The 27,291-nt window shown below is 43.6% G+C and overlaps 1 long non-coding RNA gene across 2 annotated transcripts; it reads left to right on the top strand.

The window, feature by feature from the left end:
* The first annotated feature begins 5,287 nt into the window (after window positions 1–5,287).
* LOC131499442 (uncharacterized) lies at window positions 5,288–15,692 on the top strand. 2 transcript variants are annotated; one of them, XR_009255879.1, is made up of 4 exons: window positions 5,288–5,476; window positions 9,847–10,021; window positions 12,910–13,228; window positions 14,926–15,692. It is a non-coding gene; the product is annotated as an uncharacterized LOC131499442 (long non-coding RNA). The 2 variants fall into 2 exon arrangements; XR_009255881.1 differs by lacking the exon at window positions 9,847–10,021 and having other exon boundaries at window positions 14,926–15,691.
* Window positions 15,693–27,291: the final 11,599 nt, after the last annotated feature.

The following is a 27,291-nucleotide window of genomic DNA, read 5'->3' as shown; positions in this document are numbered from 1 at the left end:
GCTTGTCTCCTAACAAGAGGCTTATAAAAACTCAGGCAAAAGAACTAAGTTGTAACACAAGCACCTTCCCTGGACTATTCTGGACTTCAGGAGTCTTCTGGAGGAGGAGGAGGAGGAGGAGGAGGAGGAGGAGGAGGAGAAGAAGAAGAAGAAAAAGGAGAAGGAGAAGAAGGAGAAGAAGAGGGAGAGGAGGAGGGAGGGGGGGAGGAGGAGAAAGAGGGAGAAGGAGAAGAGGAGGAGGAAGAAGAAGAAGAAGAAGAAGAAGAAGAAGAAGAAGAAGAAGAAGAAAAAGGAGAAGGAGAAGGAGAAGAAGGAGGAGGAGAAGAGGGAGAGGAGGAGGGAGGGGGGGAGGAGGAGAAAGAGGGAGAAGGAGAAGAGGAGGAGGAAGAAGAAGAAGAAGAAGAAGAAGAAGAAGAAGAAGAAGAAAATAAAAAGCTTTCTAGATGCAAAAATCCAAAAAAGGGATTAAGATCCATTCCTTCACAGAAACATGAGTGTGCAGAGAAAGTCAGTGTAACGGAAGTGGATGTAATTAAATGTAAATGGGGGGGTCCTAACTCTTTTTATTCTTAATTTTTTTTTAAGTTATTTATTTTTGAGAGGGAGAGAGACAGAGCATGAGTGGGGGAGGGGCAGAGAGAGAGGGAGACACAGAATATGAAGCAGGCTCCAGGCTCCGAGCTGTCAGCACAGAGCCCGATGCCGGGCTCGACCTCACAAACCATGAGATCATGACCTGAGCCAAAGTCAGACAGGGGGGCGGGGGTCCTAACTCATATAAACAGTGGTGAGACCCCTGGGGCAGGATGGGGGTTACATTAACCAGTTAAACATGCTCCTTTCGGAAGAGGGACAGATGCAGATTGGGTGGTCTGCAGTCAGGATAGACCAGTGTGAGACTTGATGAGCTGAAGGGAGAAGAACTCGTGCTGATGTGGCAAAATGAAGAAGGGTAGGGATACAGGCAGTGTTCGCTGATCTGTCTTGAAGGCAAGGTCAGGCAAGGGAACCAGAGATGACACTAAAGTGAGTGAGATACTAGCCTAAAATCCCCTTGAAGACAGGAACAACGTCTTTATGATCTCCACAATGCCTAGCACGATGTCCAGAGCACAGAAAGCACTCTGAAAACGTTTGTTGACTGACTGATTTTTAACGTGTTGGCCAAAGCGGTGAGGAACAACATTCTCTGTCTGCAAATCAATGAATAACTACTTCATTTAAAGTTTGCGGATCTCATTTGTAAAAGATGCTATATTGTTATTATCAGGAAATGCAGTATCATCAACTTAAGCAATATTCTTTTACTTCCTTTTCACTAGGGGTTTTTCATTGCAAGCTAGAATTTCATAGACTCCGTAATTAGCACACAGAGCACTATCTGATTTTAATGTTGTATCTGTGATCAAATTTCATTGTTGAGGAAGTTGCTTTGAAGTTGGTTTATGTTATTCTCTCTTGACTGAATCTGTAGGCCTCTTGTTGCAAACTGTGGCTTCTTATAGCATGTTTTAATATGCTATCAATATTATGGGTGATGGGCATTGAGGAGGGCACCTGTTGGGATGAGCACTCAGTGTTGTATGTAAGCGATGAACCACAGGAATCTATCCCCAAAAACCAACAGCACACTTTACACACTGTATGTTAGCCAATTTGACAATAAATTATGCTAAAAAAATATTATACCAATATCAGATGTATAGTGCTTTATATATAAATATATAATATACAAATATTAAACCGATTTGTTTTGGCTTCTTTTTTCAGATTATAAACATATGAATTGCCTTATTAAGAAACATCATGTAAAATAAATTTAGTAGTATTTTTTTTTAATTTTAGAAAGAGAGAGAGCATGAGCAGAGGAGAGGGGCAGAAGGAGAGAGAAAGAGAGAGAGAAACTCTTAAGCAGGCTCCATGATCAGCACAGAGTCCAATGCGGGGCTTGATTCCATGACCCTGGGATCAAGAACTGAGCAGAAATCAAGAATCAGACGCTCAACAGACTGAGCCACACAGGCACCCCGATATTTTTAATATTATGTGCTTATGTGTCCTAACTGGGCTGTCAGCAAAAGGGAACCCCCCCACACACACACACCCCAATCCTTAGGATCCACTAGAGAAGCCTTTACTCAACCAGTGGTCACAACACTGGACTCTCACCAATGTCACAGGATTTATAGATCTGAAGAAGTCATGTGTGACCTGGGTGCTGAAGGATGAATAGAAGTGAACCAGGCTGAGAAAAGGGGGCAGGATACCCTAGATAGAAAAAACTACTTTTCGGGGCACCTGGGTGGCTCAGTCAGTTGAGCGTCCAACTTCGGCTCAGGTCATGATCTCGCGGTCCGTGAGTTTGAGCCCCGCGTCGGGCTCTGTGCTGACAGCTCGGAGCCTGGAGCCTGTTTCAGATTCTATGTCTCCTTCCCTCTCTGACCCAACCCCCTTCATACTCTGTCTCTCTCTGTACCAAAAATAAATAAACTTAAAAAAAAATTTTTTAAAAAGAAAAAACTACTTTTCAAGGCAGAAAGGCAGAGCACTCAGACAATGGTAAAGAGAGCACAGTAGCAGCAGTGTGTGGTGTATGAGGGTAGAAAGGAAGTAAAATTATCTGGGAAGGTTGTTTACAACTAAACCGTGCTAAGCAATTGCACGGTCGAATTTTAACCTACGGGCGTCTGGAGGCTCAGAGGCTGTACTTGTCAGGATTCTCCAGAGATATAGACCCAATAGGATACACATATCCTGTAATAGGCCAGAGAACTGGAGCACCTATGGTACAAGTCTCAGTTCAAGGACAGGAGACCAATGTGCCAGCTCACCAGTCAGGCAGAGAGAGAGAATTCCCCCTTCTGCCACCTTTTTGTTCTATTTAGGCTCTCGGTGGATTGGGTGAGGCCCACTTATACGTAGGAATACAGTCTTCTTTATTCAGTCCACCTCTTCACATGCTGATCTCACCCAGAAACACCCTCACAGACAAGCCCAGAAATCATGTTTAACCAAGTATCCAGGCACTCCAGAGCCCAGTCATGTTGACCCCTAACATTAACTATCACCGAGGCTTACGAAGAAAAGGAAGATGATTATATCTACACTTTAGAAAGATGGAGTCAGCACAATGTGGAGAATAGAGTTGAAAGGGAAGCGAGCTGCAGAGAGCAGTTGAGAGTTATCCTAGTGAGAAAGTCAGAGATGAAGTGTCCACGATGGTTTCCAGGGATAATTCCAGAGTAACACAAACATCACTTGTAACCTACTAAACATGTGATCAAGAGAGAAAGAGGTGACCCCAACATTTCCAGTCTGACCCTGAGTGTGTGTGAAAAATTCCATATGAAATTGTTTTGTTCTGTTTTGTTTTGTTTTGTTTTGTTTTTTTAACAGTTGCCCCACCAGTCTTTGTCTTCTACACAACTTTGGGCTAAATTGAGTAAAGAAAAACATATGCCATAAAGGAAGAAAAAAAAGAACTCTTTGAGCACCTACTAAGTGCTGACTTTAGGCAAAGCATTTACATTTATCCTCACAAAAGCCCTGCAGGGGCAGATGTTATTATTCTCTTTTTGCAGATTAAGCAACTGGTGCACAGAGAAAATTAATAACCTGGGCAAGGTCGCATAGCTAGTAAATGGCAGACCCCAAAAAATTCAAACTCAGGGTTTTAGTGTCTGCAAGAAATATTTTTTCCACCCTCTTATGTTGCTTCTCAGTAGAATAAAACATATCTTCATAAAACGCTACATTCATATGAGTAATTTCATCAAAGAGAATTCAAAAGGGCTTTGAATTTCCACCCTGGAAATAATAAGGAAAGAAATTAAATAGTCATTCTAAAATTCTGAGTACACACAAACCTCGAATGCCTCAGGTTCCATTAGCAGCTTTAAAACTGGCTGGTGGAGCAGCCATTAGAATTGTTTTATGCGGCTTCATTTGTATTCCCCAGTAGTATTATTAATAGCAATAAAAATTACTCACAAACAAAATGTACCACTTATAATGCATATTCACATGTAGTCAAAAAAGGACTTTTAAAAATACCAAGTAACATTGGTAGTTCTTTAAAAACTTGCAAAAAACTGGATTTCTAATAGGATATAAATTTGGGGGTTTTGTTGGATTAATATATTCCACAAGGTTCTTCCAGGAAGATACAACGAGGATTTAATATAGCAGAGATGGTTGATTTCACTGGTTGAAAATTGATCAGCACAACTGAATCCTAGTGATTATGGAGTGGTGTCAGCCTTCCCATACCAACTCTCCTTTATGGATTTTGGACTGCCAGGACTAAAAGATTCCCTCCATTCATTCCATAAATATGTATTGATTGATTCATCTGTGCCAGTCATGTTTTGTGTGCCGGAAATACATATAGCAGTGAGCGGGATAGTCGGGCATGGAGTTTACATGACACAGATGATGAGTGGGGAGGAAAATGGAGAGTAACTAAGTAAACAAGCATAGATAATTCCAGATAGTCGATTCGTGCTGTGAAGACAACTACAACTGGTACATGGAAGAGTACTGTATTGGGTAGGCGGGCAGGGCCTCCTGGGGAGATGGTACTTGAACTGAGATTTGGGAATTGAAGAGAACTATCCAGGAAAAGGCCTGGAGATAAAAGTTTCCAGCCAGAAAGAAGAGAACACAAAAGTCTTAGGATGAGTTCCAAGGATGGAACATGTTTGTGGGGGACATGGGGGGCTCATCAAGGATGAGCTTGAACTTGGAAGAGGAGGAAGACCAGCATGGCTGGAACCTAGTCCCAGAAAGCTTTTAAGAGGTGGCTGGAGGGCGGTTAGAGGCAACTGGTGGGGGTGTTTAAACACTGTGTGGGGGTGCGCCTGGGTAGCTAAGTCCGACTTTGGCTAAGGTCATAATCTCACCATTCGGTTCGTGAGTTTGAGCCCCTCATTGGGCTCTCTGCTGTCAGCGCAGAGCCTGCTTCAGATCATCTGTCCCCCTCTCCCTCTGCCCCCACCCTTGCACGCTCTCTCTCTCTCTCTCTCTCTGTCTTTCTCTCTCTCTCTCTCTCGAAAATAAGTAAACGTTAAAGAAAAATTTTTAATAATAAAATAAACACTGTGTGTGACAGGATGTCTGGCTTTCCCCAAAGATGCATGCTGACCTCTCCAGACTTGTACCTTTAAGGGTCTCCCTGCCAGAGACTACATTTCCCAGCCTTCCTAGCTTCTGGGTGGGGCCATGTGATCAATTCTCACCAATGGTATGCGAGCAGTATTGGAATGTGGTCTTACGAGTCCCACAACAGTTAAGAAGTGGGTGTTCCCTCTCCAACCACTGCCTCCTTCTGTCTGCTGGATGCAGAACACCCTGAGGCAGCTAGTGAACAGCAGGACCACGAGATAGAAGCTAGGTCCCCGAATCATCCTGTGGAGGCAAATTGCTCTAAACCAGGATCAACTGCGCTGACTGTTGCTTGAACCAGGAGCGAATTTTCGTACGTTAAGCCACTGAAATTTCGAGTTCCATTTATCACCACAGCTAGAATCACTTTAACTATATACCACGATAAGGAGCTTGGATTTTACTCTAACTCCAAACAAATGCTACTGAAAGGTTTGAGAGAGAGGATGAAGGTGACCTGGTTTATGTATTTAGAGACCATTGTGGCTGCAGTGTGGAGTCTAAGGGCAAGAGAAACTGAGAAAACAGAGGTCTCTACCTTACTGCAGGCAAGAAGTAACAAAATTGGTGGTAACAGCAGAGGTGGAGAAGAATGGATGAACTTGAGATTCACTTTGGAGGTTGAGCCAAGGATTTTCTAGCTGATTAGATGTCGAGAGTGAGGGAAGGAAGAATCATAGGGGACGGACCCCTTGCTTGTGGCTTGGTCACATCCTCTGTTCAGATAGCTTGAGGAACATGTTTGTGGGGGACGTGGGGATTTTTTTTTTTTTTGGCTGTGTTATTATATCCACTGTCCAGATGAGAAAACTAAATGTCCTATTTAGTAGTTATAAAAAATTTAAAAACCAGGTACTTATTTATTTATAGCATATAGTCTAAAGGAAACCCTTAGTAACTTGTTTTGCAACCAGTAAAGGGAAAATGCCAGAACTAGAACAAGTGTTGAATTAAAGACACTGATTATTAAACTTTCCATTATTGAAAGTGTAGCAAAGTTAAATAATAAAATTAAAGGCTGTATGAATTATAAGTTGAATGATGAAATCCTGATGAGCAGCACTATTGTTAATGCAAATGTTCAATCAGATTTTTTTTTCAAAGCAGTTACATTTTTTAAGCTGCTCTTTTTCTTTCTTTCTTTTTTTAAATGTGTATTTATTTTTGAGAGAGAGAGACAGGGAGAGAGAGAGAGAGAGAGAGAGACAGACAGACAGAGCATGAGCAGGGGAGGGGCAGAGAGAGAGGGAGACACAGAATCTGAAGCAGGCTCCAGGCTCTGAGCTGTCAGCACAGAGCCCGATGCGAGGCTCGAACTCCAGAACGGTGAGATCATGACCTGAGCCGAAGTCAGACGCTCAACCGACTGAGCCACCCAGGTGCCCCATAAGCTGGTCTTTTTCAATTCTTACCAATATGAGTGTACATTATGCAAATGTTACAAATTATTAAAGGCCTGAAGGATTTCAACACTTACTGAGTAAAATCTTCTCAAATTTAAAAATAAAACAACTTAGCTCTGTAAAAATGCCTTGTCCAAGGTGCCAAAGCTGCAGACCTAGTCTCAGCATTAAGACATCTTGAAACCCTGTCAGAAACTGGAAGCTCTAAAGCCAAGAATCGCTGCCCATATGTTTCACTATGTAGAAGGTTTCCTCAACCAAATAATATTTCAATGAAAATAACTGCTCAACTGAAAGAGGAATCTACAAAAAGAATACTGCATTCAAATCTCACTCAACAAATTTAGACTCTATTTTTCATCTATCTAATTCCTGTTTCCTTAATCATATGCTTTGAATTCGGTAATAATACGTGTGATATTATGCTAAGACAACAAACATCTGGGCTTTCAAAATGCCTTGCTTTTCATATAAGAACCATCTAGAAGAATCTGGAATAAACACTGAAAGAATGTGCACCCGTGCTTTATTTTTCATTAGAGAAACATAAGACCTCCAGAAATCCTCTGGAGAAATGTGTGGGAGTGGATTGTCCCGTCCTTGTCCCATGGAGAAAGAATTGGGGGTCCTTTGACTCTCTGCCCACCCTCTGCCACACAAAACACCCTGCTAACTAGAAGGGGCTTTGCCACCACCACTTGCATACAGAAGGTAGGCATCTTAGTCCTTGGCAGAATGATCTTAAAGAATGGGGCAAAAAAGCGTTGTTGGGAGAACCTAAAGTGTCCTCCAAGATCGCGACTATCCGTGGAGTATAAGCAAACCAAGGAGCAGGCCGTACTTCCATCAGCCAGCAGAAGAATAAAGATAGTCCATGTGAATACCACAGAGGGGAGCCAGGCTGGCACCATCTTGACAGGACTCTGCCTACAGGGCATCGGGACCCCAACAAAAGAAAGCGCAGTGGGGTATAGAACCAGAGCAAAGAACGGAGGGGATGTCACAAGAGGTCAGCCAAAGAACACATTTCCCCATGCAGGACAAAGATCCCACAAACATTCCTGAATGAAACCCAGTGTTGGGTCATCTGCCACACTGAGAACAATGGCACCGATTATGCCAGCAGTAGTCAAGTTGGAAACGGTCACTGTCTACTTCTCCTCCCTACTCAGCACCCCAACTCTGTAAGAGTCCAAAGCAGCAGTGTTCTGAGTGGAGACGGGGAGTGAAGGAGCACAGTAGACAACAAGAGGGAGACCCAGCCATGCCTCCCTGCCCATCTACTGCACTGAGGGATCATGTCTTCTCTGAGCAATGGGGGATGGGGGGGACTGGCAGGCAGTGTTGGGGAAGAAGCTGTGACTAGATGAGAGATTGAAATTTAAAAAAAATTTTTTTTGACGTTTATTCATTTTTGAGACAGAGAAAGACAGAGCATGAATGGGGGAAGGTCAGAGAGAGAGGGAGACACAGAATCTGAAACAGGCTCCAGGCTCCGAGCTGTCAGCACAGAGCCCGACGTGGGGCTCGAACTCACAGACCGCAAGATCATGACCTGGGCCGAAGTCGGACGCCCACCAGACTGAGCCACCCGGACGCCCCGAGATTGAAATTTTTATATTAGATTGGGCTGTGCTATTTGTTAACACTTTGACTGCAAAGCTGTGAGATCAGCCTCACCAAGGAGGCCAAGAAGGAAAATCTAAGTACAATTAAGGACAGTCATGGCAGGAAAATAAATACTGTCTCTTGGTTAACCCCTACCAAGTTTAGCACACTTAATAAACCAATTAAAAGTAGTAACTAGAAGACCACAAACTAGATGCTGAGTTAAATATGAGGAAGATATCCAGTTACAGTCCACGCATCTAAGATTCCTTTCCAGTCAAATCCAGTTTCGATAGACCTGCAACTGGGCAAAATGGACTTATAAAGAGAGGCCTAAAAAATGGCTTATAAACAGTTCAAATATTAAATATTAAAAATAAATTGGAGGGGCGTTTTTAAAAGTAAAGCAAACTACTGCAATTGAGGCCAAGACCAGGAAACTGATGTTACCAGGGAAGCATCTTTATTAGGCATAGTCAACGTGGTGAGTGGTATTTAGAGGCATACAAAGAATTAGAAGATATGGTTCCTATTCTTGGAATCAGCTGGATGAAATAAATTCATGCTTAGAAGAAAAAAAAAAAAAAAAACACTAGAGACGAGAATAACAGAGCAGAGTAAGTATAATCAAATGCTAGAATAAGAGTAAGAGGCTATACTCCAGTACAGAAACGCACACGCATGCAGGTGGAAGCAAAGTGAAGAGAATTTGGAGAGCGACAAGAGGAGAAGCAGACCATCCGGGGAGACAGAGGATCTTGAAAATGCTTTGCTGATGCAGGTTCACAAAAAGCTCAGCTACAAAACTCGGATTCACGGGAGCCAATGGAGACTTCCATTATATGGGCATCTGTTGGCAGTCTCATTATGGAAAAAAAACGAGCACATAAGACATTGTTAAGTAGCCTTGCTGAGAATTTTACTGCTGGGAGGGATACCATGGGGAAATGGTTAGCAGGGATTTTTTTTTTTTTTTTTTTTTTTTTTTTGCTGATCCAAAAGGAAAAGTCAGTTGGCAATCTAAACCTGTCAAGATGCTTAGGGAAAGTGGCAATGGTATGATGGTGTTTTAGCCTTCTAAATACTAAAGGAAATAAATGGAGGTAGCTTGGACTTTCAGAAAATAAGTGTGCCTAAAGCTACATTAATGAAACAATGAAGGCCGAAGTGCAACCCTATCAGAGAAACTGTGAATTTAGCTGACAAAAGGATTTCTTTGAATTTTCAAGTTTGACCAGGACAAGAAGTCCTTTGTAAGTGAAACTCCAGCAGCCACTTTGCTCTCCCCAGTGCCACATGGCCTTGGATTTAGGTCTACCTATAAGGTCTGGGTTTCTTTTCGAACTCCCTTTGCGATTCCAGGAAGATATTGCAGGGTGTGTGGGTGGGTTTAGTGGCATAAATGATGCACCTCCTGCCTTATTCCCAGAAGTGTTGGCCATCACGCAATTACCCTGCTGTCTACTTGTTGCATTGTGGACGTGCTGTCCATAGTCAGGAACACATTCCAAGAAGTTCTCCCATTCTTTGGGTGTGACAAATCATTTGAAGAGAGGAAGAGAACACTCTGAACATTAGAGAAGGCTGTTCAGGTTAGGTTTTTGTCAGTTAGAGCACATTAAATTATGCTGACCCAGATACTCTGATTTCAACTGTTTTCCACATCCACTAGAAAATCCTGATATCAGCAAACATGCGGCTTGGCAAGCTGGGAATATTAACCTGAGGTCCCATCAGGGTTCTTCATGACTTTAACATGGTTCAACCATAGTTAGTAAGGCCGTATGATTCTCCCACTTCGGGTGTGATCCTTGTTGGTACCTGGACTTACAGCAGATGTACATAAGGTAAGACCATCTCTGTCTTGATTTTTTTTTTGTTGTTTTGTTTTTACTCTGGCAGTTTTCAGTTAGAAAGGGGGGTATTCTTTTGCATGCAAAGAGGCAGTGCTGGGATCTAAGGCACAGCTCTAGGTCTGATCATTTTCTGAAGAAAATAACACTGTACTGCAGCAAAACAAGTTAGTCCGTCCTTTTTACCACAAGCTGTAAACTGTAGATTATAATGGACCTCAGAACAGTACAAACCAAAATTATAACTTCTGATTAACTAGTATGGCCTGGCCTGCTGAATCACCAATGTGGAAACCCATCCCTAAAGGATGTGGAGTCCAAGATGACATCGGTCACCATTGTCCACGGAAACAGTGTGATTTTTTTTTTTAATCTTTTGATTTAACTCTTTAGTAACCAAACTCATCCTCCAAATCCTGCAGCAAAAGCCCAATCAAAGCAACCAAGGAGGTGTGACAAGTGTCACGAAATAATTAATAAGTTCTGGGGAACCATAAGTAGTGTTCATGGATCCCTTCCACAAATGTTTGTGAGCATGTGCCGTACATCAGGCACTGGGAAAAGACCAGTGAATTACACCTATGAGACTTGCATCTGATGTGTCCGGAATTAACATGCACCATCCCAACTTCAGAAGGATGTCTAGGGCTCCTGGATGGCTCAGTTGGTTAAGCATCTGACTTCAGTTCAGGTCACGATCTCATGGTTCGTGAGTCTGAGCCCTGCATGGGGGTCTCTGCTGTCAGCAAAAAGCCCACTTCGATCCTCTGTCTCCCTCTCTCTCTGCCCCTTAACATTTAAAAAAAGAAAGAAGAAAGCAAGAAAGATGCCTGCATTACCCATATAATCTCAGAGCATTAACCCTTGAGTGACCTCAGATGTTATGAAAACCAGTAAGTGAATCACTTAGGATGTTTTTGTTTGTAAGTAACAGAAAGCCCAATTCAAACTGCCATTAACAATAAAGTTAATTTGTTGGCTCACATAATAGAAAAGGCCAGAAGTTACATAGGCTCTGGGGATGGTTTGACCAGGGCTCTGACTCCGACTTTGGCCAGACTTTCAACTCTTCTTCCCTTCCTCCAAGTGTCAGCTTTATTTTCAAGCTTGGTGACCGTGATGGTTAATATTATGTGTCAACCTAACTGGCCACAGGCTGCCCGGATAAAACATTATTCCTGAGTGTGTCTGTGAAGGTGTCCCTCACTAAGATTTAGTTTTTGTAGAATCACAGGACTCAGTAAAGGAGTGTGTGGGCATCAGCCAATCCACTGAGGGCCTTACTAGAGTAATAGGCAAAGGAAGGAGGAATTTAACTCTCTTTGTCTGCTTCCCTGTTTGAACTGGGACATTTAATCTCATCTCCCCTGCCCTTGGATACCACTGGCCCTTCTGGTTCTCGGGCAGTTGGCCGAGAATACATCTCGGTGTATTCCGAATTACACCACCAGCTTTTCTGGGTCTCAAGCTTAGAGACAGCAGACCGTGGGACTCCTCAGCCTCCAAAAATCTCATGAGCCGATTCCAATTAATTAATTAATTATGCTGAGATTTTACATATATAAGTATATATTCTATATATTATATGTGGGGCGGGTAATTTTTAACTTTTTTTATTATGAGGAAAAGAGCATGAGCAGGAGAGGGGAAGGGGGGGCGGGAATCTTAAGCAGGCTCCACGCTCAGGGCAGAGTCCAACATGGGGCTCAGTCCCATGATCCTGGGATCATGACCTGAGCTGAAATCAAGAGTCAGATGCTTAATAGACTGAGCCACCCAGGCGCTATGTTTTATAGTAACATTGCCATATATATATACAGATATATATATATATCTCTTATTGGTTATGTTTCTCTGAAGAACACTGACTAATACAGTGACAGAATGAAAGCTATGCTTTAAAGTCATAGGCCCTCGTCTGCATCAACAGACAAAAGCCTGATTGATTTGGGCCAATGAGGGTTCATGCCTGAACCTGACAGTGGAGAGAATCCCAGCCAACCACACGTCTGCTCTCCCAATAGTGGAATACACGCTAAGAGAGAACCTCTAAGGTGAACCTGAGCATTCATCTCCAGTAGCCAGTGTTAGGAGCACAAAATTTACCAAATATTTCCTTCCTCTTCAGGCAGAGAGCTGGTAAGTTGCAGATAAGGCATACACCCATATTCATTCACAAAAATCTCAGAATATTCCAGAGAGTTGAGGTGAATTAACTATTTCTCAGTAACATTTCCCTGGACAGTCTGTGAAAGGCAAAACTTATAATGTCCACTTCTGAGAACTTTCAAGGGTTTGCCAAGCTCATGGCCCCTCTTAATGACATCCTGTACCCTCCTTCACAGTCCTCAATATTTGAACAAAGTAACCTTGAAAAGTTGGCCACAGATGGCTAGTTCAAAAAAGAGTTCCTGATCCAAAAGCTGCAATCTATCGACTATCCTAGAAGATAGATGTTGTATATGCACAACAGCTCAGTGCGACAGGCATCCTCCATACTGGATGGTGACCAACTGACCCAGTCAGATCCTCAGAGGGAGTTTGGTTGTAAGACCCATATGTCAGGAAGTATATAGAAATACCACCTTCCTTGCAATCTAACAATTTAGCCTGGCGTACCTTCATGGATGTGGCAGAAGACACAAGACACCTGAGTCAGAGACAAATGACTCACTACTCACAGCACAGCACACAGCAGGAGCTTCGTGTTTACCCTGGTCCCCCTTCCTTGTCCCCGGCACCCCTCTGAGTCCCAAAAGGGTGACACAGAGCAGCCATGTGATGCAGTAGGTTTGATCATAGTTGAGGAACATCAGACTTAGGAAACTTAAATCTTTTATATTGGGTTACTGATAAACCTGCCCTACCTTTGTCCCTGACAGAGACATTACTGTACTGAACAGCAGAATGCAGAAATGCAAGACACCGTGGAAGATTGTCTCCCCACAACAACATACAATAGGAAGCTGTAGAAACTGAGAGATGCACAAAGCGTGGGCGTCAAGTGCTCACGTGAGGCAGCCGAAGCCACAGGTAGAAAGAAAATGGTAATGAAAATTATTTCATAGCAACAGGAGAAATAAGTAAGAAAGGACACAGCATCTTCATAGAATGGAAGCCTCGTGATACTTACAAATACGACTAGAATCTTGTTCCCTCATTGAAGGACACAACCATGCAGTACTTGTATAGAAGTTACCGGTGAGTGTGGGCAACAACCAACCCCGAGGATCATTTCGTTTGAGAGTGGAAATTTCTCTCATTGTCCACCACAGTACCCATCTTCACAGTTCAGTAAGTCCAGCTAGAATCTCTGGCTCTGCCGGGATTGTGGGTTTTGTAGGAGATTGTGTCACGTAGATGTGGGCTAACTACGGCAGGTGATTCGCCTCAGAGAGTTAAGCTTTGGAAAAACCATCTCTATCACAGCAGCCATTTCTGTTACAGAAATTGATTTTACACTGTTTTTAGCTTCTCACATCTTATCTCTTACTTTGCATCTTAATCCAACCCTCTTCTGTAGACAAGAGGTGTTTGCTGTTATTTGCCAGTAGTAATGATAGCCAGGTGATTCTAGATATACCCTTGTTAAAGCCAACACAATTCTCTCTAAGGGGAATACATATTATTGTAGACACTTAACTTGGCCCCTGTTTCGTATTTGTCTGGTTATGGTGAGTTCATCGTACTTTATCTCCAAAAAACAAATATTTATCGTATTACATGTACACTCCAAGCAAGCATCTTAAGTTGTTACTACCTTTTATTTATATTAAGTATTTTCTTCACTTCTACAACAACAACAATAAAAAAAAAATACTTCCTGTTCATTGATAATTAGATGTTTTGCTTCATTTGGATTTCCTCCAAAGTCTTCTGTTCAGATTCAGCTCTTATAATTAATTATCCTCTTGCCGAACAACTGAAAACTGAAGTCTGACCAAAGTACATCTCATCCCACACAGATGTCCTAGTTACTCCACAAAAGGTTAATTAATCATAAGAGGTGCTTTAGAGCAGGAGGCGCTGGAAGAAATTCAGACCTAGTTTCTGGCAACATAGAAAAACCACCATCATGCCCGTCGCTATTGAGCTCACACTGAGAGAATCATTTCAATGGAACAAAAATTCAACTGCACAAAATAGCTGGTGGATATAATATCATGCCTCAGATAATGGAGCATGCCACTTCCCAGTCACCGATGATTCAGAATCCCAGACTGCCTGTGAGGGAAGGTCAGCCCTGTTTATCCTCATTTAACAGAGGTGCCTGAAACTCCTGAATCACAACAATGGCAAAGCAGTCTTCATTGTTCCTGTCTCTTTGGCTGGGTGCCATTTCATTATATGAATGAGCCCTCCTATCCAGCCAAAACAGTCTACACACAGTCTTCCAAATACACCTTCCACTTTTTTCAACCTGTGGTTTTAGTCATCCTAATCCTTCCAAGTCCAGGAATAGCCTTGCCTTCTTCCACTGTCTAGCCAGAGCCTATAATTCAGTCGAGAGCCAGTTCAAATACCTCCTCCTCATAAACCTACCCCTAGGACATTCTAACCCACAGGAAGTTCTTCCTCTTTTGACCTAGAAGCAGCCATGGTACAGTAGAAGGAACAGTGTCTTGGGCAACAGAAAATATATGCATTATGGGCTCTATTATGTATACAGCTTTGAGCAAGTGGTTTAACTCCTGTGACCCTAAGGCTTCTGCTCAATAAAGTAGGAAGAATAACAACTACTCTGGGGGCTTTATCATGAAAACGAAATAGAATAAAGTACATGAAAATGTTTGTCATATGCTGCTCAGCACATATTTCCTGGCTTACTTGCTAATTGGCCATTTTTATGTTTTCTTTTCTCTGTTTGTTTTTCTGCCCTTTGACAAAACATATGACAGAATGTCATCGTGGTAGTCCTTACGAGAGTAACCATCAACAAAGTAGGCACACTTAGGAGAATAGGAAGATGGCTCCCCATTCTTCCAGGAACATGGATGTCATAAACCGTGTTTTAAAGGAGTGTGAGAAGACATTTCCAGACCCTGGGAAGGAAACTGTGGGGAGAGCAGAGAAGGCAAGAGATCAGGACTCTTAGACAAAGAATCTGGACCCATCATATCCAAGCACTGGAGAGCCCATTTGTGATACCAGAAGTGGCTGCAGATTGAACGGGAAGAGGGTCCATCCACTACAGTGACTCATGCTGCTGGACATAGCACCCATAGGAGATAAGCCCAATTCTGGCTCCCCTCACCCAGTCAAGGGGTGCTTCTGCCACCAGCATACTCTCCTAGACAGTTAGGGAGGCTGTGAATAGATTTCCGGGTCCCTTGGGAGTCAAGAAAGGGGGCATAGTCTGTAGATGGATCAGAAGTGACGCTTTGGTGGCAGCCATAAACTTTCTCACCGTGTCTCATAAATGATGAGTATGTCTTTTCTCCCCAACTGGACTCTAAGCTTCTGGAGACCAGAAACGAGTTTTACTGAGTCAGTGTGGACACAGTAGATTCATTTGTTTCCACGAGCCTCACTAGATGATCCACTTTTCTCCTTCCCTCAGCCTCCCATCCCTTGTCTATTGTTTATTCATGGTTTAAACCATATAAAAGTGAATTCTAAATTAATGTTGAGGATTCTAGATGGCTGATGTCTTCCCCTTGCTGAATGATTTACTCCATTTCTCTTGGAAGCTCCCACTGAAACAAAGAATCAATGAGCTTGAATAAAGGCGAGAGGGCAAAGGAAAAAAGGAAGAGGCTGGGATACATGGCTCTGCCCCGAGAGCAAAAAGTGTGACTTGTCTTTCGAGAATAAGATTCTGTGAGAAAGACAGCAGTTCTAGTTCCCAGTGGCAGCAAGGTGGCAATGCTGCTTCTGGAGAGAGTCAGATCTTCCCAGCCTCCTTGTCTACTATGTTGATTTCGTTCTCATTTGGAAGTCAGTCTTGAATTCAAGTATAGGGACGATTTCCTTCCTGTCCAAGATGTCAACCTGTAAAACACATTGATTGAAATAAGTAACAATTTGCATTCAGGGCACATTTATTCAAGGGTTCGAGTCTCTTTTCAAGCATGATCATGCCCACTCCTCAGAGATAACAAGGTAGTTGTCAATTATCTTCATTTTAAAGATGCCAAAACTGAGTCAGTAGAGTCAAATATCAAGTTCAGCCGAATAGAACTGAAACCCAATTCCATCCTTTTTATATATGTAATTATTATAATTATTATCATTCAAAGGCATTTCTGATGCTAACACAGCCCACGGTGCAGAATTCAGCCAGCACCTGAAATGCAGCCAGGGAGACAATGTTTAATAAAAAATAATTCTGAGACCACAGCACTCCCAGTTTTTGAAAGCCTTAAAATAAATTCCAAATTTATTCATAATGGAAATAAATCACAGAATCCAAGGTACAAAATTATTTCCACAGCTGCTCCAATAAACATCAGAAAAGACCTTGCCAACTCCTGACTATTCAGGCGACTGTTGTACAAAAGAGGAGGTTTTTTGTTGTGTGTGTGTGTGTGTGTGTGTGTGTGTGTGTGTGTGTGTGTTTTAAGAGAATAACCCTTTTTGGTCCTCATGAAAAGCTAATAAGCAGGCATTATCAGGTTCTAAAAAGAATATGCTCAATTTCAAGTCTTTTCCAAGCCTCCTGGTTATATTTACTCATTTTCTTGATTAGCAGGTGTTTGAAGCCCTGAGAAATGTTCTCACTGCTTTAATTTTATAGTCAATGACATATATACAGACATAGGGATAGAGATCAAAAGAGACAGAGAGATAGATATGTATCTTGTCTATCTCCCCAACTAGATTGTTAGGCTGTTCGTGAATCTTAACTGGAGTGAGAGTCTTCCTGTATCTCCCAGGCAGATAACGACTACGGTTTACTCTGAAAGGCCTTCAAAAATGCATGTTGACTGATGACTCAGTGTAGATACCCAAACTAATTCTAAATGGTTAGAAAAGTAATGGGTGAGCTCAAGAAATCATCCAGCAGGGTTCCCTGCGTGGCTCAGTCAGCTAAGCGACTGACTCTTGATTTCAGCTCAGGTCATGATCTCATGGTTCCTGGGTCCGAGCTCCATGTCAGGCTCTGTGCTGACAGTGCAGAGCCAGCTTGGGATTCTCTCTCTCTCTCTCTCTCTCTCTCTCTCTCTCTCTCTCTCTCTCTTCTCTGCCCCTGCCCCGCTCAGGCTGGCTCTGTCTCTCTCAAAATAAATAAATAAAACTTTAAAAATAGATTTAAAAATAAAAATAAATAATCTTTTTTTTAAGTGCTCCTTCCTAATTCTGTGTAAAGGATACACGCTAAAGCCAAACACACCTCGAAAGGTAAGGATGGCCTGTGGTGCTCAGAGAATTCCCCAGAACTATCCAGCACCGATGAGGCTTTAAGAGCAGCAGAGACAGACAGGCAAGGCAGCAAGAGAAAGACACTGCTGTGATAAGGTGGACTAGGGACCCCATGGGCCACAGTGGTATACATTGGAGGTCCCCCCCCCCATCCCGTTAATTTAAAGTGATAGAATTGCAGCTATATTGGGCATCAGAGAAATCTGGGTTCGGGCACTAATTCTGTCTCTTACTGGATGGGTGTACTTGACAAGTAAACTTAATCTCTCTAATCCTTACCTTCCTCATCTGTAAAATAGGTGGGACAACAGCTTTGTTGCAAGGATTAAATATGCTAATTCACTCAAATTAATTATTGAGCATAACTGAGCATCCAATTCACGTTAGTTTCTTTGCCTTTCTGATTCCTTCTCTACCAAGGCACAGTTTTTCCATAAAAGTGCAGGTTGGATAAATCACTAAATGACCCACCTTTCTTCATCACTGTGCTCCTCAACTTCTAAAACTCCACACACTCCTCGATCATGCAAAGTTTATCTTTCAACCCCCCTGTTGAGCTTTATAGCATTGACCACCCCTCCCTAAGATTGGTTGGAAAATTAGAAAGGCAAATAGTACACAGATATTCCCCCAAATGTCTCTCCGAACCACAGAGATCGCCGTAGACGAGCCCACACGTCTGCGTGTTGAAGAGTGTGGGTATGTTGTAGAGTGAAATTTTCATTTGCTGCTCTCCGGTTACTCAGCCCCTGCCATAAGAATTCAATTATTCCCAGAAGTCAGAGACAAGTCAAGTCAGCTATTTTGCTTAAAGGAGCAAGATACAACTTAAAGCGCCCAACAGAAAACTAGAGAAAGAAGAAATTGTTTGGGTGTCTAAACAATCACTGACGTTCTTGCCAGCAACCCCAGGCAGGCTCGTACCACCTGACTGTTTTCCAAGAAAAAATGCAAATGAAACATCTATTTGCTTTGCGATTTATCAGTAAGCCAGCATGCCTGGTGCTTGCTAAGCCTCTGCATTGGACTATGTGGACCCAGGGAGGAAGGAAGGGACGGAGAAGGGAGAGAGGAAGTGAAACAGGTATTTTGTAGACTTCCTTTGCTGCTTATTCTGTCTGCATCCTGGCAGGAATCAGCCAGACTTGTTCAAATGTATTACCCAATTTGTGCCATCCGTTACACAAAGGGAGCCATGGGGCCCAAGGTGTCTGAACAGGGTTAAGCAATGGCAGGAAAACATCTCCACGATGATCTGTTAGTCTGTAACAGAAAGAAGAGAGTCAGCAGTTTGTATAGCTCACCTCCAAAGAAGCCTCAATGAGAGCTCTTGGGGAGACTTTAAGAAAAAACATTTTTTTAAGGGAAAAAAAAGACGTGATACGCAAAATAATTTTAATATGTGCTAAGAAATGGAGATCTCTACAACCTACCCACCACTGTTTGTCCCGGTTACCTTTTCTTATATTCTGCAATCTCATTTCTTGATAGAAGCTACATTCTTCTAAATTGGTTTGGTCCAATGCCAATCAACATGTACACACATATATAGCCACGTTCCATGAGACTAAATAACCTTTCGAGTCATAAAATCTGGGCTACAGTAGATATCAGGCATCTCAGGGTAACCTTCTAAGATTTGCAGCTTTTCTCTTTCTAACACACGCCATTTAATACGCATAGGTCATTCTCTGGCAAAGAAAGCAGAGATCAGCAACTGCTTTATCTGAAGAACTCACAGGCATTATTTTCCAACAAAGCTAACCTAGCGTCGGGCGCGGCCACACAATGCAGCCAGGTCTGCGCGCACACACCACACACGCACGCGCACACGCTCCAATTCCGCTCTGCCGGCCTGTGACGCTTCCTGCGGGATCTGGGAGAAACAGACTGAACCTGATCACCCACGTTTACATTTTCTGTCCTCACAACAACCTGATTAGAACCACACCCTTATTTTTCATTCTGTTCTCTGAGCCATCTTCCAGAAGGAAAATCCACTTGCACAAGGCCAAGTGTGAAGCAATACTTAGAAGTAGATACCGGGGCTCAACGCTCGCTTTGTCTTCGACCTGAGTTAAAGGCAACAACCAGCAAGATTGGGAAACAGAGTGGCTCCCTCTCTTAGCCGTGCCTGGCTGCCATCTCTCCGTGTTCAGTGCTGAGGATACAAGACAAACCAGACAGACCCAGTCTTGCTCTCATCGAATTTACACAGCAGTGGCAGAAACAGACCAGTCAAAAGGCAGCCTCGGGACAGCGTGATAAGGATGCCGTTGGAGCGCAGAGGGGACCGTCTATCCTGGTGATGAGAAGTTGGCCTGAGGAGGGACAGGAGAGGGAGGCCATGGTCAGGAGCGAGAGCCCAGTAGGAGCCCCGGTGGTCCCTTGTGCCTGGAGTGTGTGAATTCCACGGGGACGTGCTGAGGTGTAGGGCTGCAGGGCTACCGATGGATCAGATCATAGAGGCCTTATAAGCCATGATAAAGATTTGGGGGGTCAGAGAGGTACTTTAAGCAAGGGAGTGACATGATCAGATCTGCTACTTAGAAGGAGCACTTTGGCCGCAGTGGAGAGAGTATCCTGGAGAGCTGGGCACAGTTAGAAGTGGGAAGGGCAGTTCCAAGCAGCTGCATTGGTCTGGGGGAGGGCCGACGGTCGCCTGGCTTACCGACCAGGCACAGAAGACCGAGACAGGTGGACAGACTCAAGAATCACTAACTATACTTCCATTAAATGTTTTTTATTAATTTTTTAGTACTTTAAAACATAATCTAAAAAGAAACCTAGAGAGAGAACGAAGAAGGTGAATCCTTACCTTCCTTCGAATAGGGGAACCTTTAGGATGCACCATGCCGGGGAAGGGAACACAAGACATTTTTGCCAAATATTCTTCAACTATAAACTATCATTTCATAGTTTCTCTTAGAAAATCGCCATGTCTCATTCATCTTCTTCACTGGAATTCTTGGTAATTGAAAGAAATGTGGAATCCGTCATTATTTTGAACACGGACCGGTCACACAGCTCTCCCGGCCAATGGCAAACCCTTCTGTAGTCCTCTAGTGGGTACTTTGCAGAGGACCTGTATGGCTACAGTTTCGCTCCTGGCACTTGTTCACCATTCCACTTTCTCAAAGCGAATGGGTGAGCAAATGGCAATCAATGTTCCCAATAAAAGTTTTAGGAGATAATTACAGTGATGGGAAATGTAGTCATTACAATAGTCATGCTGGGTTTGTTGTGATGCTACCAATCACACCAAGTTTTCTGATTTCATGTAAATTGCAGGTACCTTTACTCCTGTAGGAATCCCTATTAATAGATAATATCATTATGCTAATAGCTGCTTAAAGTATAATTTCAGAATTTCAAGTGATCTAAGCCAGATATTTTAAAACACTATAATAACCTAACAGATATGAGCCAAAAAAAATAATGAATCTTATCACATTTAAGGAAATTATTTTTAAAGAGAGACACCTGCATTTTGCCCGTAAAAAAAAAAAAAAAATAGTTATACTACTTGGAGCTAAGTGATTAAATGTTTGTGTGTTTTTTCAATTACCCAACAAAACGGAAAGTCCAAATGTTCTACTCTCTGAGCTTCAGTTTATTGCTAATCCATGAGTGTTTATACATACACACTGTAGTTATGGAATATGCATATGTATACTTCAATTTATTCATTGGTTCAACAAACATTTATTAAGCACCTACATTATGCTACCAACACGATGCTAGGCACTAAGCATCCAAAAAAAGAATCGAACATACTCACAGGCCAGAAGGGGCAACTTATATTCAAATATGCATGATATTGACCTATGTTCCAAATAGAGACAGGTATAAGGCACTATAATGCTATAAAGATGCCCTTAACTTGATCATGGAGGGCCTCCCAGAGGAGGTGATTTTTAAGGCAGGTCTTAGCAGAAAAGTCAAGAGCTTTACAGACAAATCCGAATAGTGGAGGACAATCCAGAAACAGAAGAAAAGACTGTTCAAGGGTACAGAGGTCCAAAAGGGAATGATGTGATCTGGGAGTTATAAAGGCTAGAACTCAAGGCCCACTAGGGATGGGTCAGGAGAAGACTGAAAAGGGCTTAGTGTGCCATATGAAGGCCACTGGACAAGGGAAGAAGTATAGATAGATTATCTTTGTCTTGCTCTTTAGAAAAAGAAAATCTGTGGGAATGCAAGCCAGTGCAGCCACTCTGGAGAACAGTATGGAGGTTCCTCAGAAAACTAAAAATAGAACTACCCTACGACCCAGCAATTGCACTACTAGGTATTTAACCAAGGGATACAGGTGTGCTGTTTTGAAGGGACACATGCACCCCCATGTTTATAGCAGCACTATCAACAATAGCCAAAGTATGGAAAGAGCCCAAGTGGCCATCGATGGATGAATGAATAAATAAGATGTGGTATATATATATATATATATATATATATATATATATATATACACACACACACACACACACAATGGAGTATTACTCGGCAATCAAAAAGAATGAAATCTTGCCATTTGCAACTACGTGGATGGAACTGGAGGGTATTATGCTAAGTGAAATTAGTCAGTCAGAGAAAGACAAAAATCATATGACTTCCCTCATATGAGGACTTTAAGAGACAAACCAGATGAACATAAGGGAAGGGAAACAAAAATAATATAAAAGCAGGGAGGGGGACAAAGCATAAGAGACTCATAAATATGGAGAACAAACAGAGGGTTACTGGAGGGCTGGTGGGAGGGAGGATGGGCTAAATGGGTCAGGGGCACTAAGGAATCTACTCCTGAAATCATTGTTGCACTATATGCTAACTAATTTGGATGTAAATTAAAAAAAAATAATAAATTTAAAAAAAAAGAAAAAGAAAATCTATATGGCTAGGACACCATTTGTGTATTTTGTCTATTATAGTTAATGGTATAGTGACCACGTTGTCCAAATCATGACATGGGGTAGGCTACTGCAAAACAAGATTCTTTGTCGACATTCAGGAAATTCTCTCTTCCGCCTCACCCCTTCACCTTGCTAACTCAGACTCATCCTTCAGTCTTTGACGTTCACCATCACTTCCTTAAGAAGTACTCCTTGACCACTCCAATTAGTCAATGACTGCACATCTTTGCTTAGCCATGTTGGGAATACACTGTCACCTACATGAGGTCAAGTTCAGGCTGTTGTAAAGCACCCTTGCTTCTACTGTTTATGCACAGAAATGAAAGCACACATACATACACACACATCCCAGGTTGAAAAGTCTCAACACTTCCGAAAGTTTTGGTCAGTGTTATCTGGGAGACTCAGTTAATTATCTTGCTTAAAGTTGAATAGTAAAGAATTTATCCAATTAACTCTAGGCCCGTGGTCCTCACTTAAAATCCGGGCACAGAGGAACTCTCTTTGGAATGGTGGAAGAGGGGCTCTGGGGAGGTGAGGAGCAAAGGAGTAGCAGGAAAGACTGGGGGTAGAGGGTAGGGGCCTTAGTGGAGGGACAGTGGGAGGAAGCAAAGGGAGCCCCAGGAATGGGGGGGGGGGGGGGGGCTCTGCAGGGGAAAGCAGTAAGAGCTACTGAGAACTGTCTCTCTGATGAGGGAGCTTCAAGTTCTACGTGTAGAAAATTCCGGAGATATCCAGCGGCCTGACAAGAGCCGCAGAAGAATTTCCTGTCTCAGTCTGGTCTTTTCTGCTCCCCCGGAAGTAGCGCCTTGTTTTATTTAACATCATGACGTTTCTGCCACCCGCATCACCCTTCAACCGTCCCACCACGACGGAAGGCTGTGGCACTCCGGCCGGGCATTTGGCAAACGCCTGAAGCCCCACTCAGTCAGAGCAGCAACGGCCATCCACATTGAGAGATTTTAATCTTTCCACATAAATCACTCCCTCCGGCTCCTTAATCATAGGTGACACTCGCAGCGCCGGCATCTCGCGCTCTGGTTTCCCTGAAAGGTCTTGCAAGCTAAGCAGGGTGAAGCTGAGTCAGTAACTGAGATGAAAGACGCAAGAACCACCCAGGAAATGCACACAAAAGGAGTCCACAGACAGCACATGTCTCTCTGAGCCTCTGCTTCTCACGGTCCGGAAGAGGGACTCCCCGGGTCTAAAACCCCCGCTGTTTTCCGAGTGAGGAGCCGGCCCGCAACCCCCACGGCCCTCTGTGCTCACCGGTGGAAACCGGAAGGTACGCCAGGATCCCCCAAAGCCCCTTCAGCTTTCTATGCTCTGCGCCTGTGCTCCCAACTTCCTTTAAAAGGCGCATGATCAGAGTTTTGGCGGAACCAGTCGCGATGGAACTGGCAGGAGGACTTTCAATCCAGCTGGTAAGAATTTTGGACTTAATCACAATTCCTGGGCCATAGCTGCTGGGAACGAGTCTGTGTTGCAGCACTTTATTATTCTGAGTTTAACCTTCTATAGCCCCATACTTCCTTATCTAGTAAACAGGCTTCTTGCCGATAAACTCTGATCCCTCGCATCTGATTGTGATGTTAAGATTCATGCAAGTCTGTGTATTTGCTTGATCTCCTGATACGGGACATGAGAAAGGTCTCTAAAGTGCCAATTCTGATAATAACAAGGACCCTTTCCCTCAATGCCTATTTGGAACAGGCCCTCTTCTGAGCACTCTGTTCAGCATCACTAATTTCAGACTTCTCAACAACTCCACAGGGAGATGAGAAATTGACACACAGAGCCCTTAAGAAACTTCCCTGAGGTCACACAGAGGGCAATAGGCGGTGCTGGGTGGTCTGACCTCAGAGCCCATGGGCACGTCTCCACTGTTCTACCTGGACTTTGCTGTTACTAAAGTTTCTTCCTCTTTTTTTTTTTCAAACCGATTTTTTAAAGTTTACTTATTTTGAGAGAGAGAGTGCACCCAATTGGGGGAGGGGCAGAGAGCGAGAGAGAGAGAAAGTAATCCCAAGCGGGCTCTACGCTGCCAGCGTGAGCCTGACGCAGGGCTCGAACCCACGAACCACGAGATCATTGACCTGAGCCAAAATCAAGAGTCCGACGCTCAACCAACTGAGCAAATAGTGGTGTCATCCAGAGTGGTTGCAGTGACGTTTGTGAGCGTAAAGCTGGTGGAGGGAGGGAGCGAAGAACGCTGACACAGAAAGGAAGTAGCGAGATCCAGGATGCGGACAGACGGCGCTCAGCAGCTCAGCACCACTTCGCTCACTCAGTCGTCACGACCATGCTAGGGTTCCCAACCGGTTCCATTGTCAGGATGAAGTTGAGCCTTCGTGCCCGAGGTCAGGCAGTGACCAATGCATGGGCGTATAGCCAGGCAGCCTGATCCAGAAGCTGAGCTCCTAGTCACTAGGCCCCTGCCTTCACTCCACCGCCCACCCCCTCACCCCCAGGGGGGATCAACAGAAGGTAGAAAGACTCCCCAGCCAAGAAATGCCAGAGGTAACTGCAGAAGCAGGCCTCGGAAGCCGCAGGGAGGGGGTGGTGAGCACAAAAGTAGGGTCAGTCTCTGATGGGAAGACTGGAGCTATTTTTCCCTCTGAGATAACAGGGCTGAAGTAAAGAAGGAGTGAGCACACAGGGCATCCTAGCAGGGAAGGAGAGGCTAGATGATGTCACATTGGTCTCATTTTCTCAGCGAATTGGAGCAAGGGTCTTCTGCCGAGATCTGTCATCCTAGAGGGGTTGGTGGGAACTGCAGCCTAAGAGCCTGGCACCTGGGGACAGCAGTTGTGCTGGCCCCCTGCCGATGAATGCAAGCAGCGCTGAGCAGCTCTGGGACCTGTTTCTGAGCTTACGGTGTCCTTGTATGAAACCATTCGCCCTGATGTTGTGATTTTCTCCTGCGATGTCCAGGAGTGGAATGAAAGAAAAGGACTGTGGTCTTTTCCTCGGTCTGGGGGGCTACTTATAAACTCACGAACGCCCAGACTGTTAACATTACCCAATTTCTTCTAAAAAGCAGAAGTTTGAGGGCTCATAATCCCCACAGTGAAAGAGCAAGGCACGCTGAACCCAAGTATCGCCTGGTGGCTTCAAACTTGACTTCACCTCCCATTGGTGCTCTGGGTCGCTGGTGACCTCGGGGAACTCACTTAGCCTCTCTCTGCCTCCTTTTTTGAATCTGTAAAATGGGAGTATTATGGAGCTTACTTTGTAAGGCTGTTGTAAGGATTCAATAATACATACAAAGCACTTAGGACAGTGTCTAAGACATAATAAGTGGTCGATAAATGTTCATTTTTATTAAGACTCAATCAAGGTCTTTACTGATCGTTCCAGTATGTGTATGCGCTAAATCATGCGAGAGACTGGAATCTCCCAGCCATCGGCAGTGTCTTTAAATTGTCCCGCTGTGCTGACTAGTTCTTGTTTTCAAATATGAGCAAAGCGGTGGCATAATGGGCCATGAGTTTGCTCCTAGGGAAAGTAGCCAACTGTTCCCTATTTAATGCCAATAAGACCTTGACCTTTCCTGCTTTCTGTGTCAGCCTTCCTCTCATAAAGCAAACCCAGACCACAAGTCTAGCCAGAGAGTCGATATTAAATTAAACTTAGAATTTTAAAAACATTGCCCCGGTCTTTCTCAACAATGACAATCCTTTTGAAGCATGAGCTTTTCTGTGTGGGCTCTCAAAGAGTTGCAGAATGGAACTAGTGGTATTAATCCTTCTTCCAAATCTCTGTAGTCTATTGAGCGTCATTTCTTTTTATATTCTCTCAGGTGTGAGTGATACTGATTGCCTGGATGTGGGTTCTTATTCTGCCTAACAAAGAGATTTTCTTGAAAATGCGACCAGAATACAGATGCCTCATGCACTTAGACGGGTTAAATGGCTACATTCTAAACTTCCTAAGAATTTCTTTTGCAGGAAAGAGAAATGGTTTTTCTCCTTTTCTGGAAACTGGAAGTAATCAAATACAGAAGCTTAATGACTAAGAATATCCATGGCATCTCTTTCTCCGAATTCTGACGTTGGCTTGTGGTCTTTCAGCCATGTCCCTCATTATTGCACATGTTCATCTCTTCTTCCTCATTTGGGCAGGAATATCTTTTGCTTTTCCCACCGTTCCTAGCAAGGTCGTACAAGCAGAGAAGTGACCCAATGAAAACTTTTCAATTGACCCAAAAGACTTTTTGTTGAACTAATCCATGTAGAACAGGGGACCAGGCAGGTAGCTGAATAATGAAGCCAGCTGGGTGGGAGACAGTTAAGAGGAGTAAAAACTGAGGTCATATGGAAAATGGATGTCCCATCTGAGTGGATAGCTGAACTCCACCCGGGCTCACTGTTGTCACCGACGTAGGCCCTGTGCTGCTAAAAGAAAATTTTTTAGTGTTTATGTATTTTTGAGACAGAAAGAGAGAGAGGCAGAGAGAGAGACAGAGAGAAAAAGAAGGAGTGGGGGAGGGGCAAAGAGAGAGGGAGACACAGAATTCAAAGCAGGCTCCAGGCTCCAAGCTGTCAGCACAAGAGCCCGATGTGGGTCTCAAACTCACGAACCGTGAGATCATGACCTGAGACGAAGTCAGATGCTTAACTGACTGAGCCACCCGGGCGCCTCTAAACGTTCCAGTTTTTAGTGGAAGATAGATCTTTAATGTGAAATCTCCCAGGGTTGACGTGCTGGCAACCAATTTTTTAAAAATTACAATTTTAATACAGTACAGGCCCAATAATAACACATCTGTGGCCCAGGTTCAGCCCAGGCCTAACAGTCTGCAATATCTTAGTTAAAGGAAATTGCTGAGAAATTACGATGAATAATTCAGACTCCCCTTTGTCTCTCCCTTACACCAGACCAAACTTCAAGCAGCTGTGTGGCTGCAGCCTGCAGTCCTATCCCCTGTCTCTTACTACTGCCAGTCACAGCTGCGCTGGCTGTCCCAGCCAGACTCAGCCCTAAGTC

Source organism: Neofelis nebulosa, chromosome 2 (assembly GCF_028018385.1).
Source record: "Neofelis nebulosa isolate mNeoNeb1 chromosome 2, mNeoNeb1.pri, whole genome shotgun sequence".
Lineage (NCBI taxonomy): Eukaryota > Metazoa > Chordata > Mammalia > Carnivora > Felidae > Neofelis > Neofelis nebulosa.
This window is presented reverse-complemented; position numbering and strand designations above follow the sequence as displayed.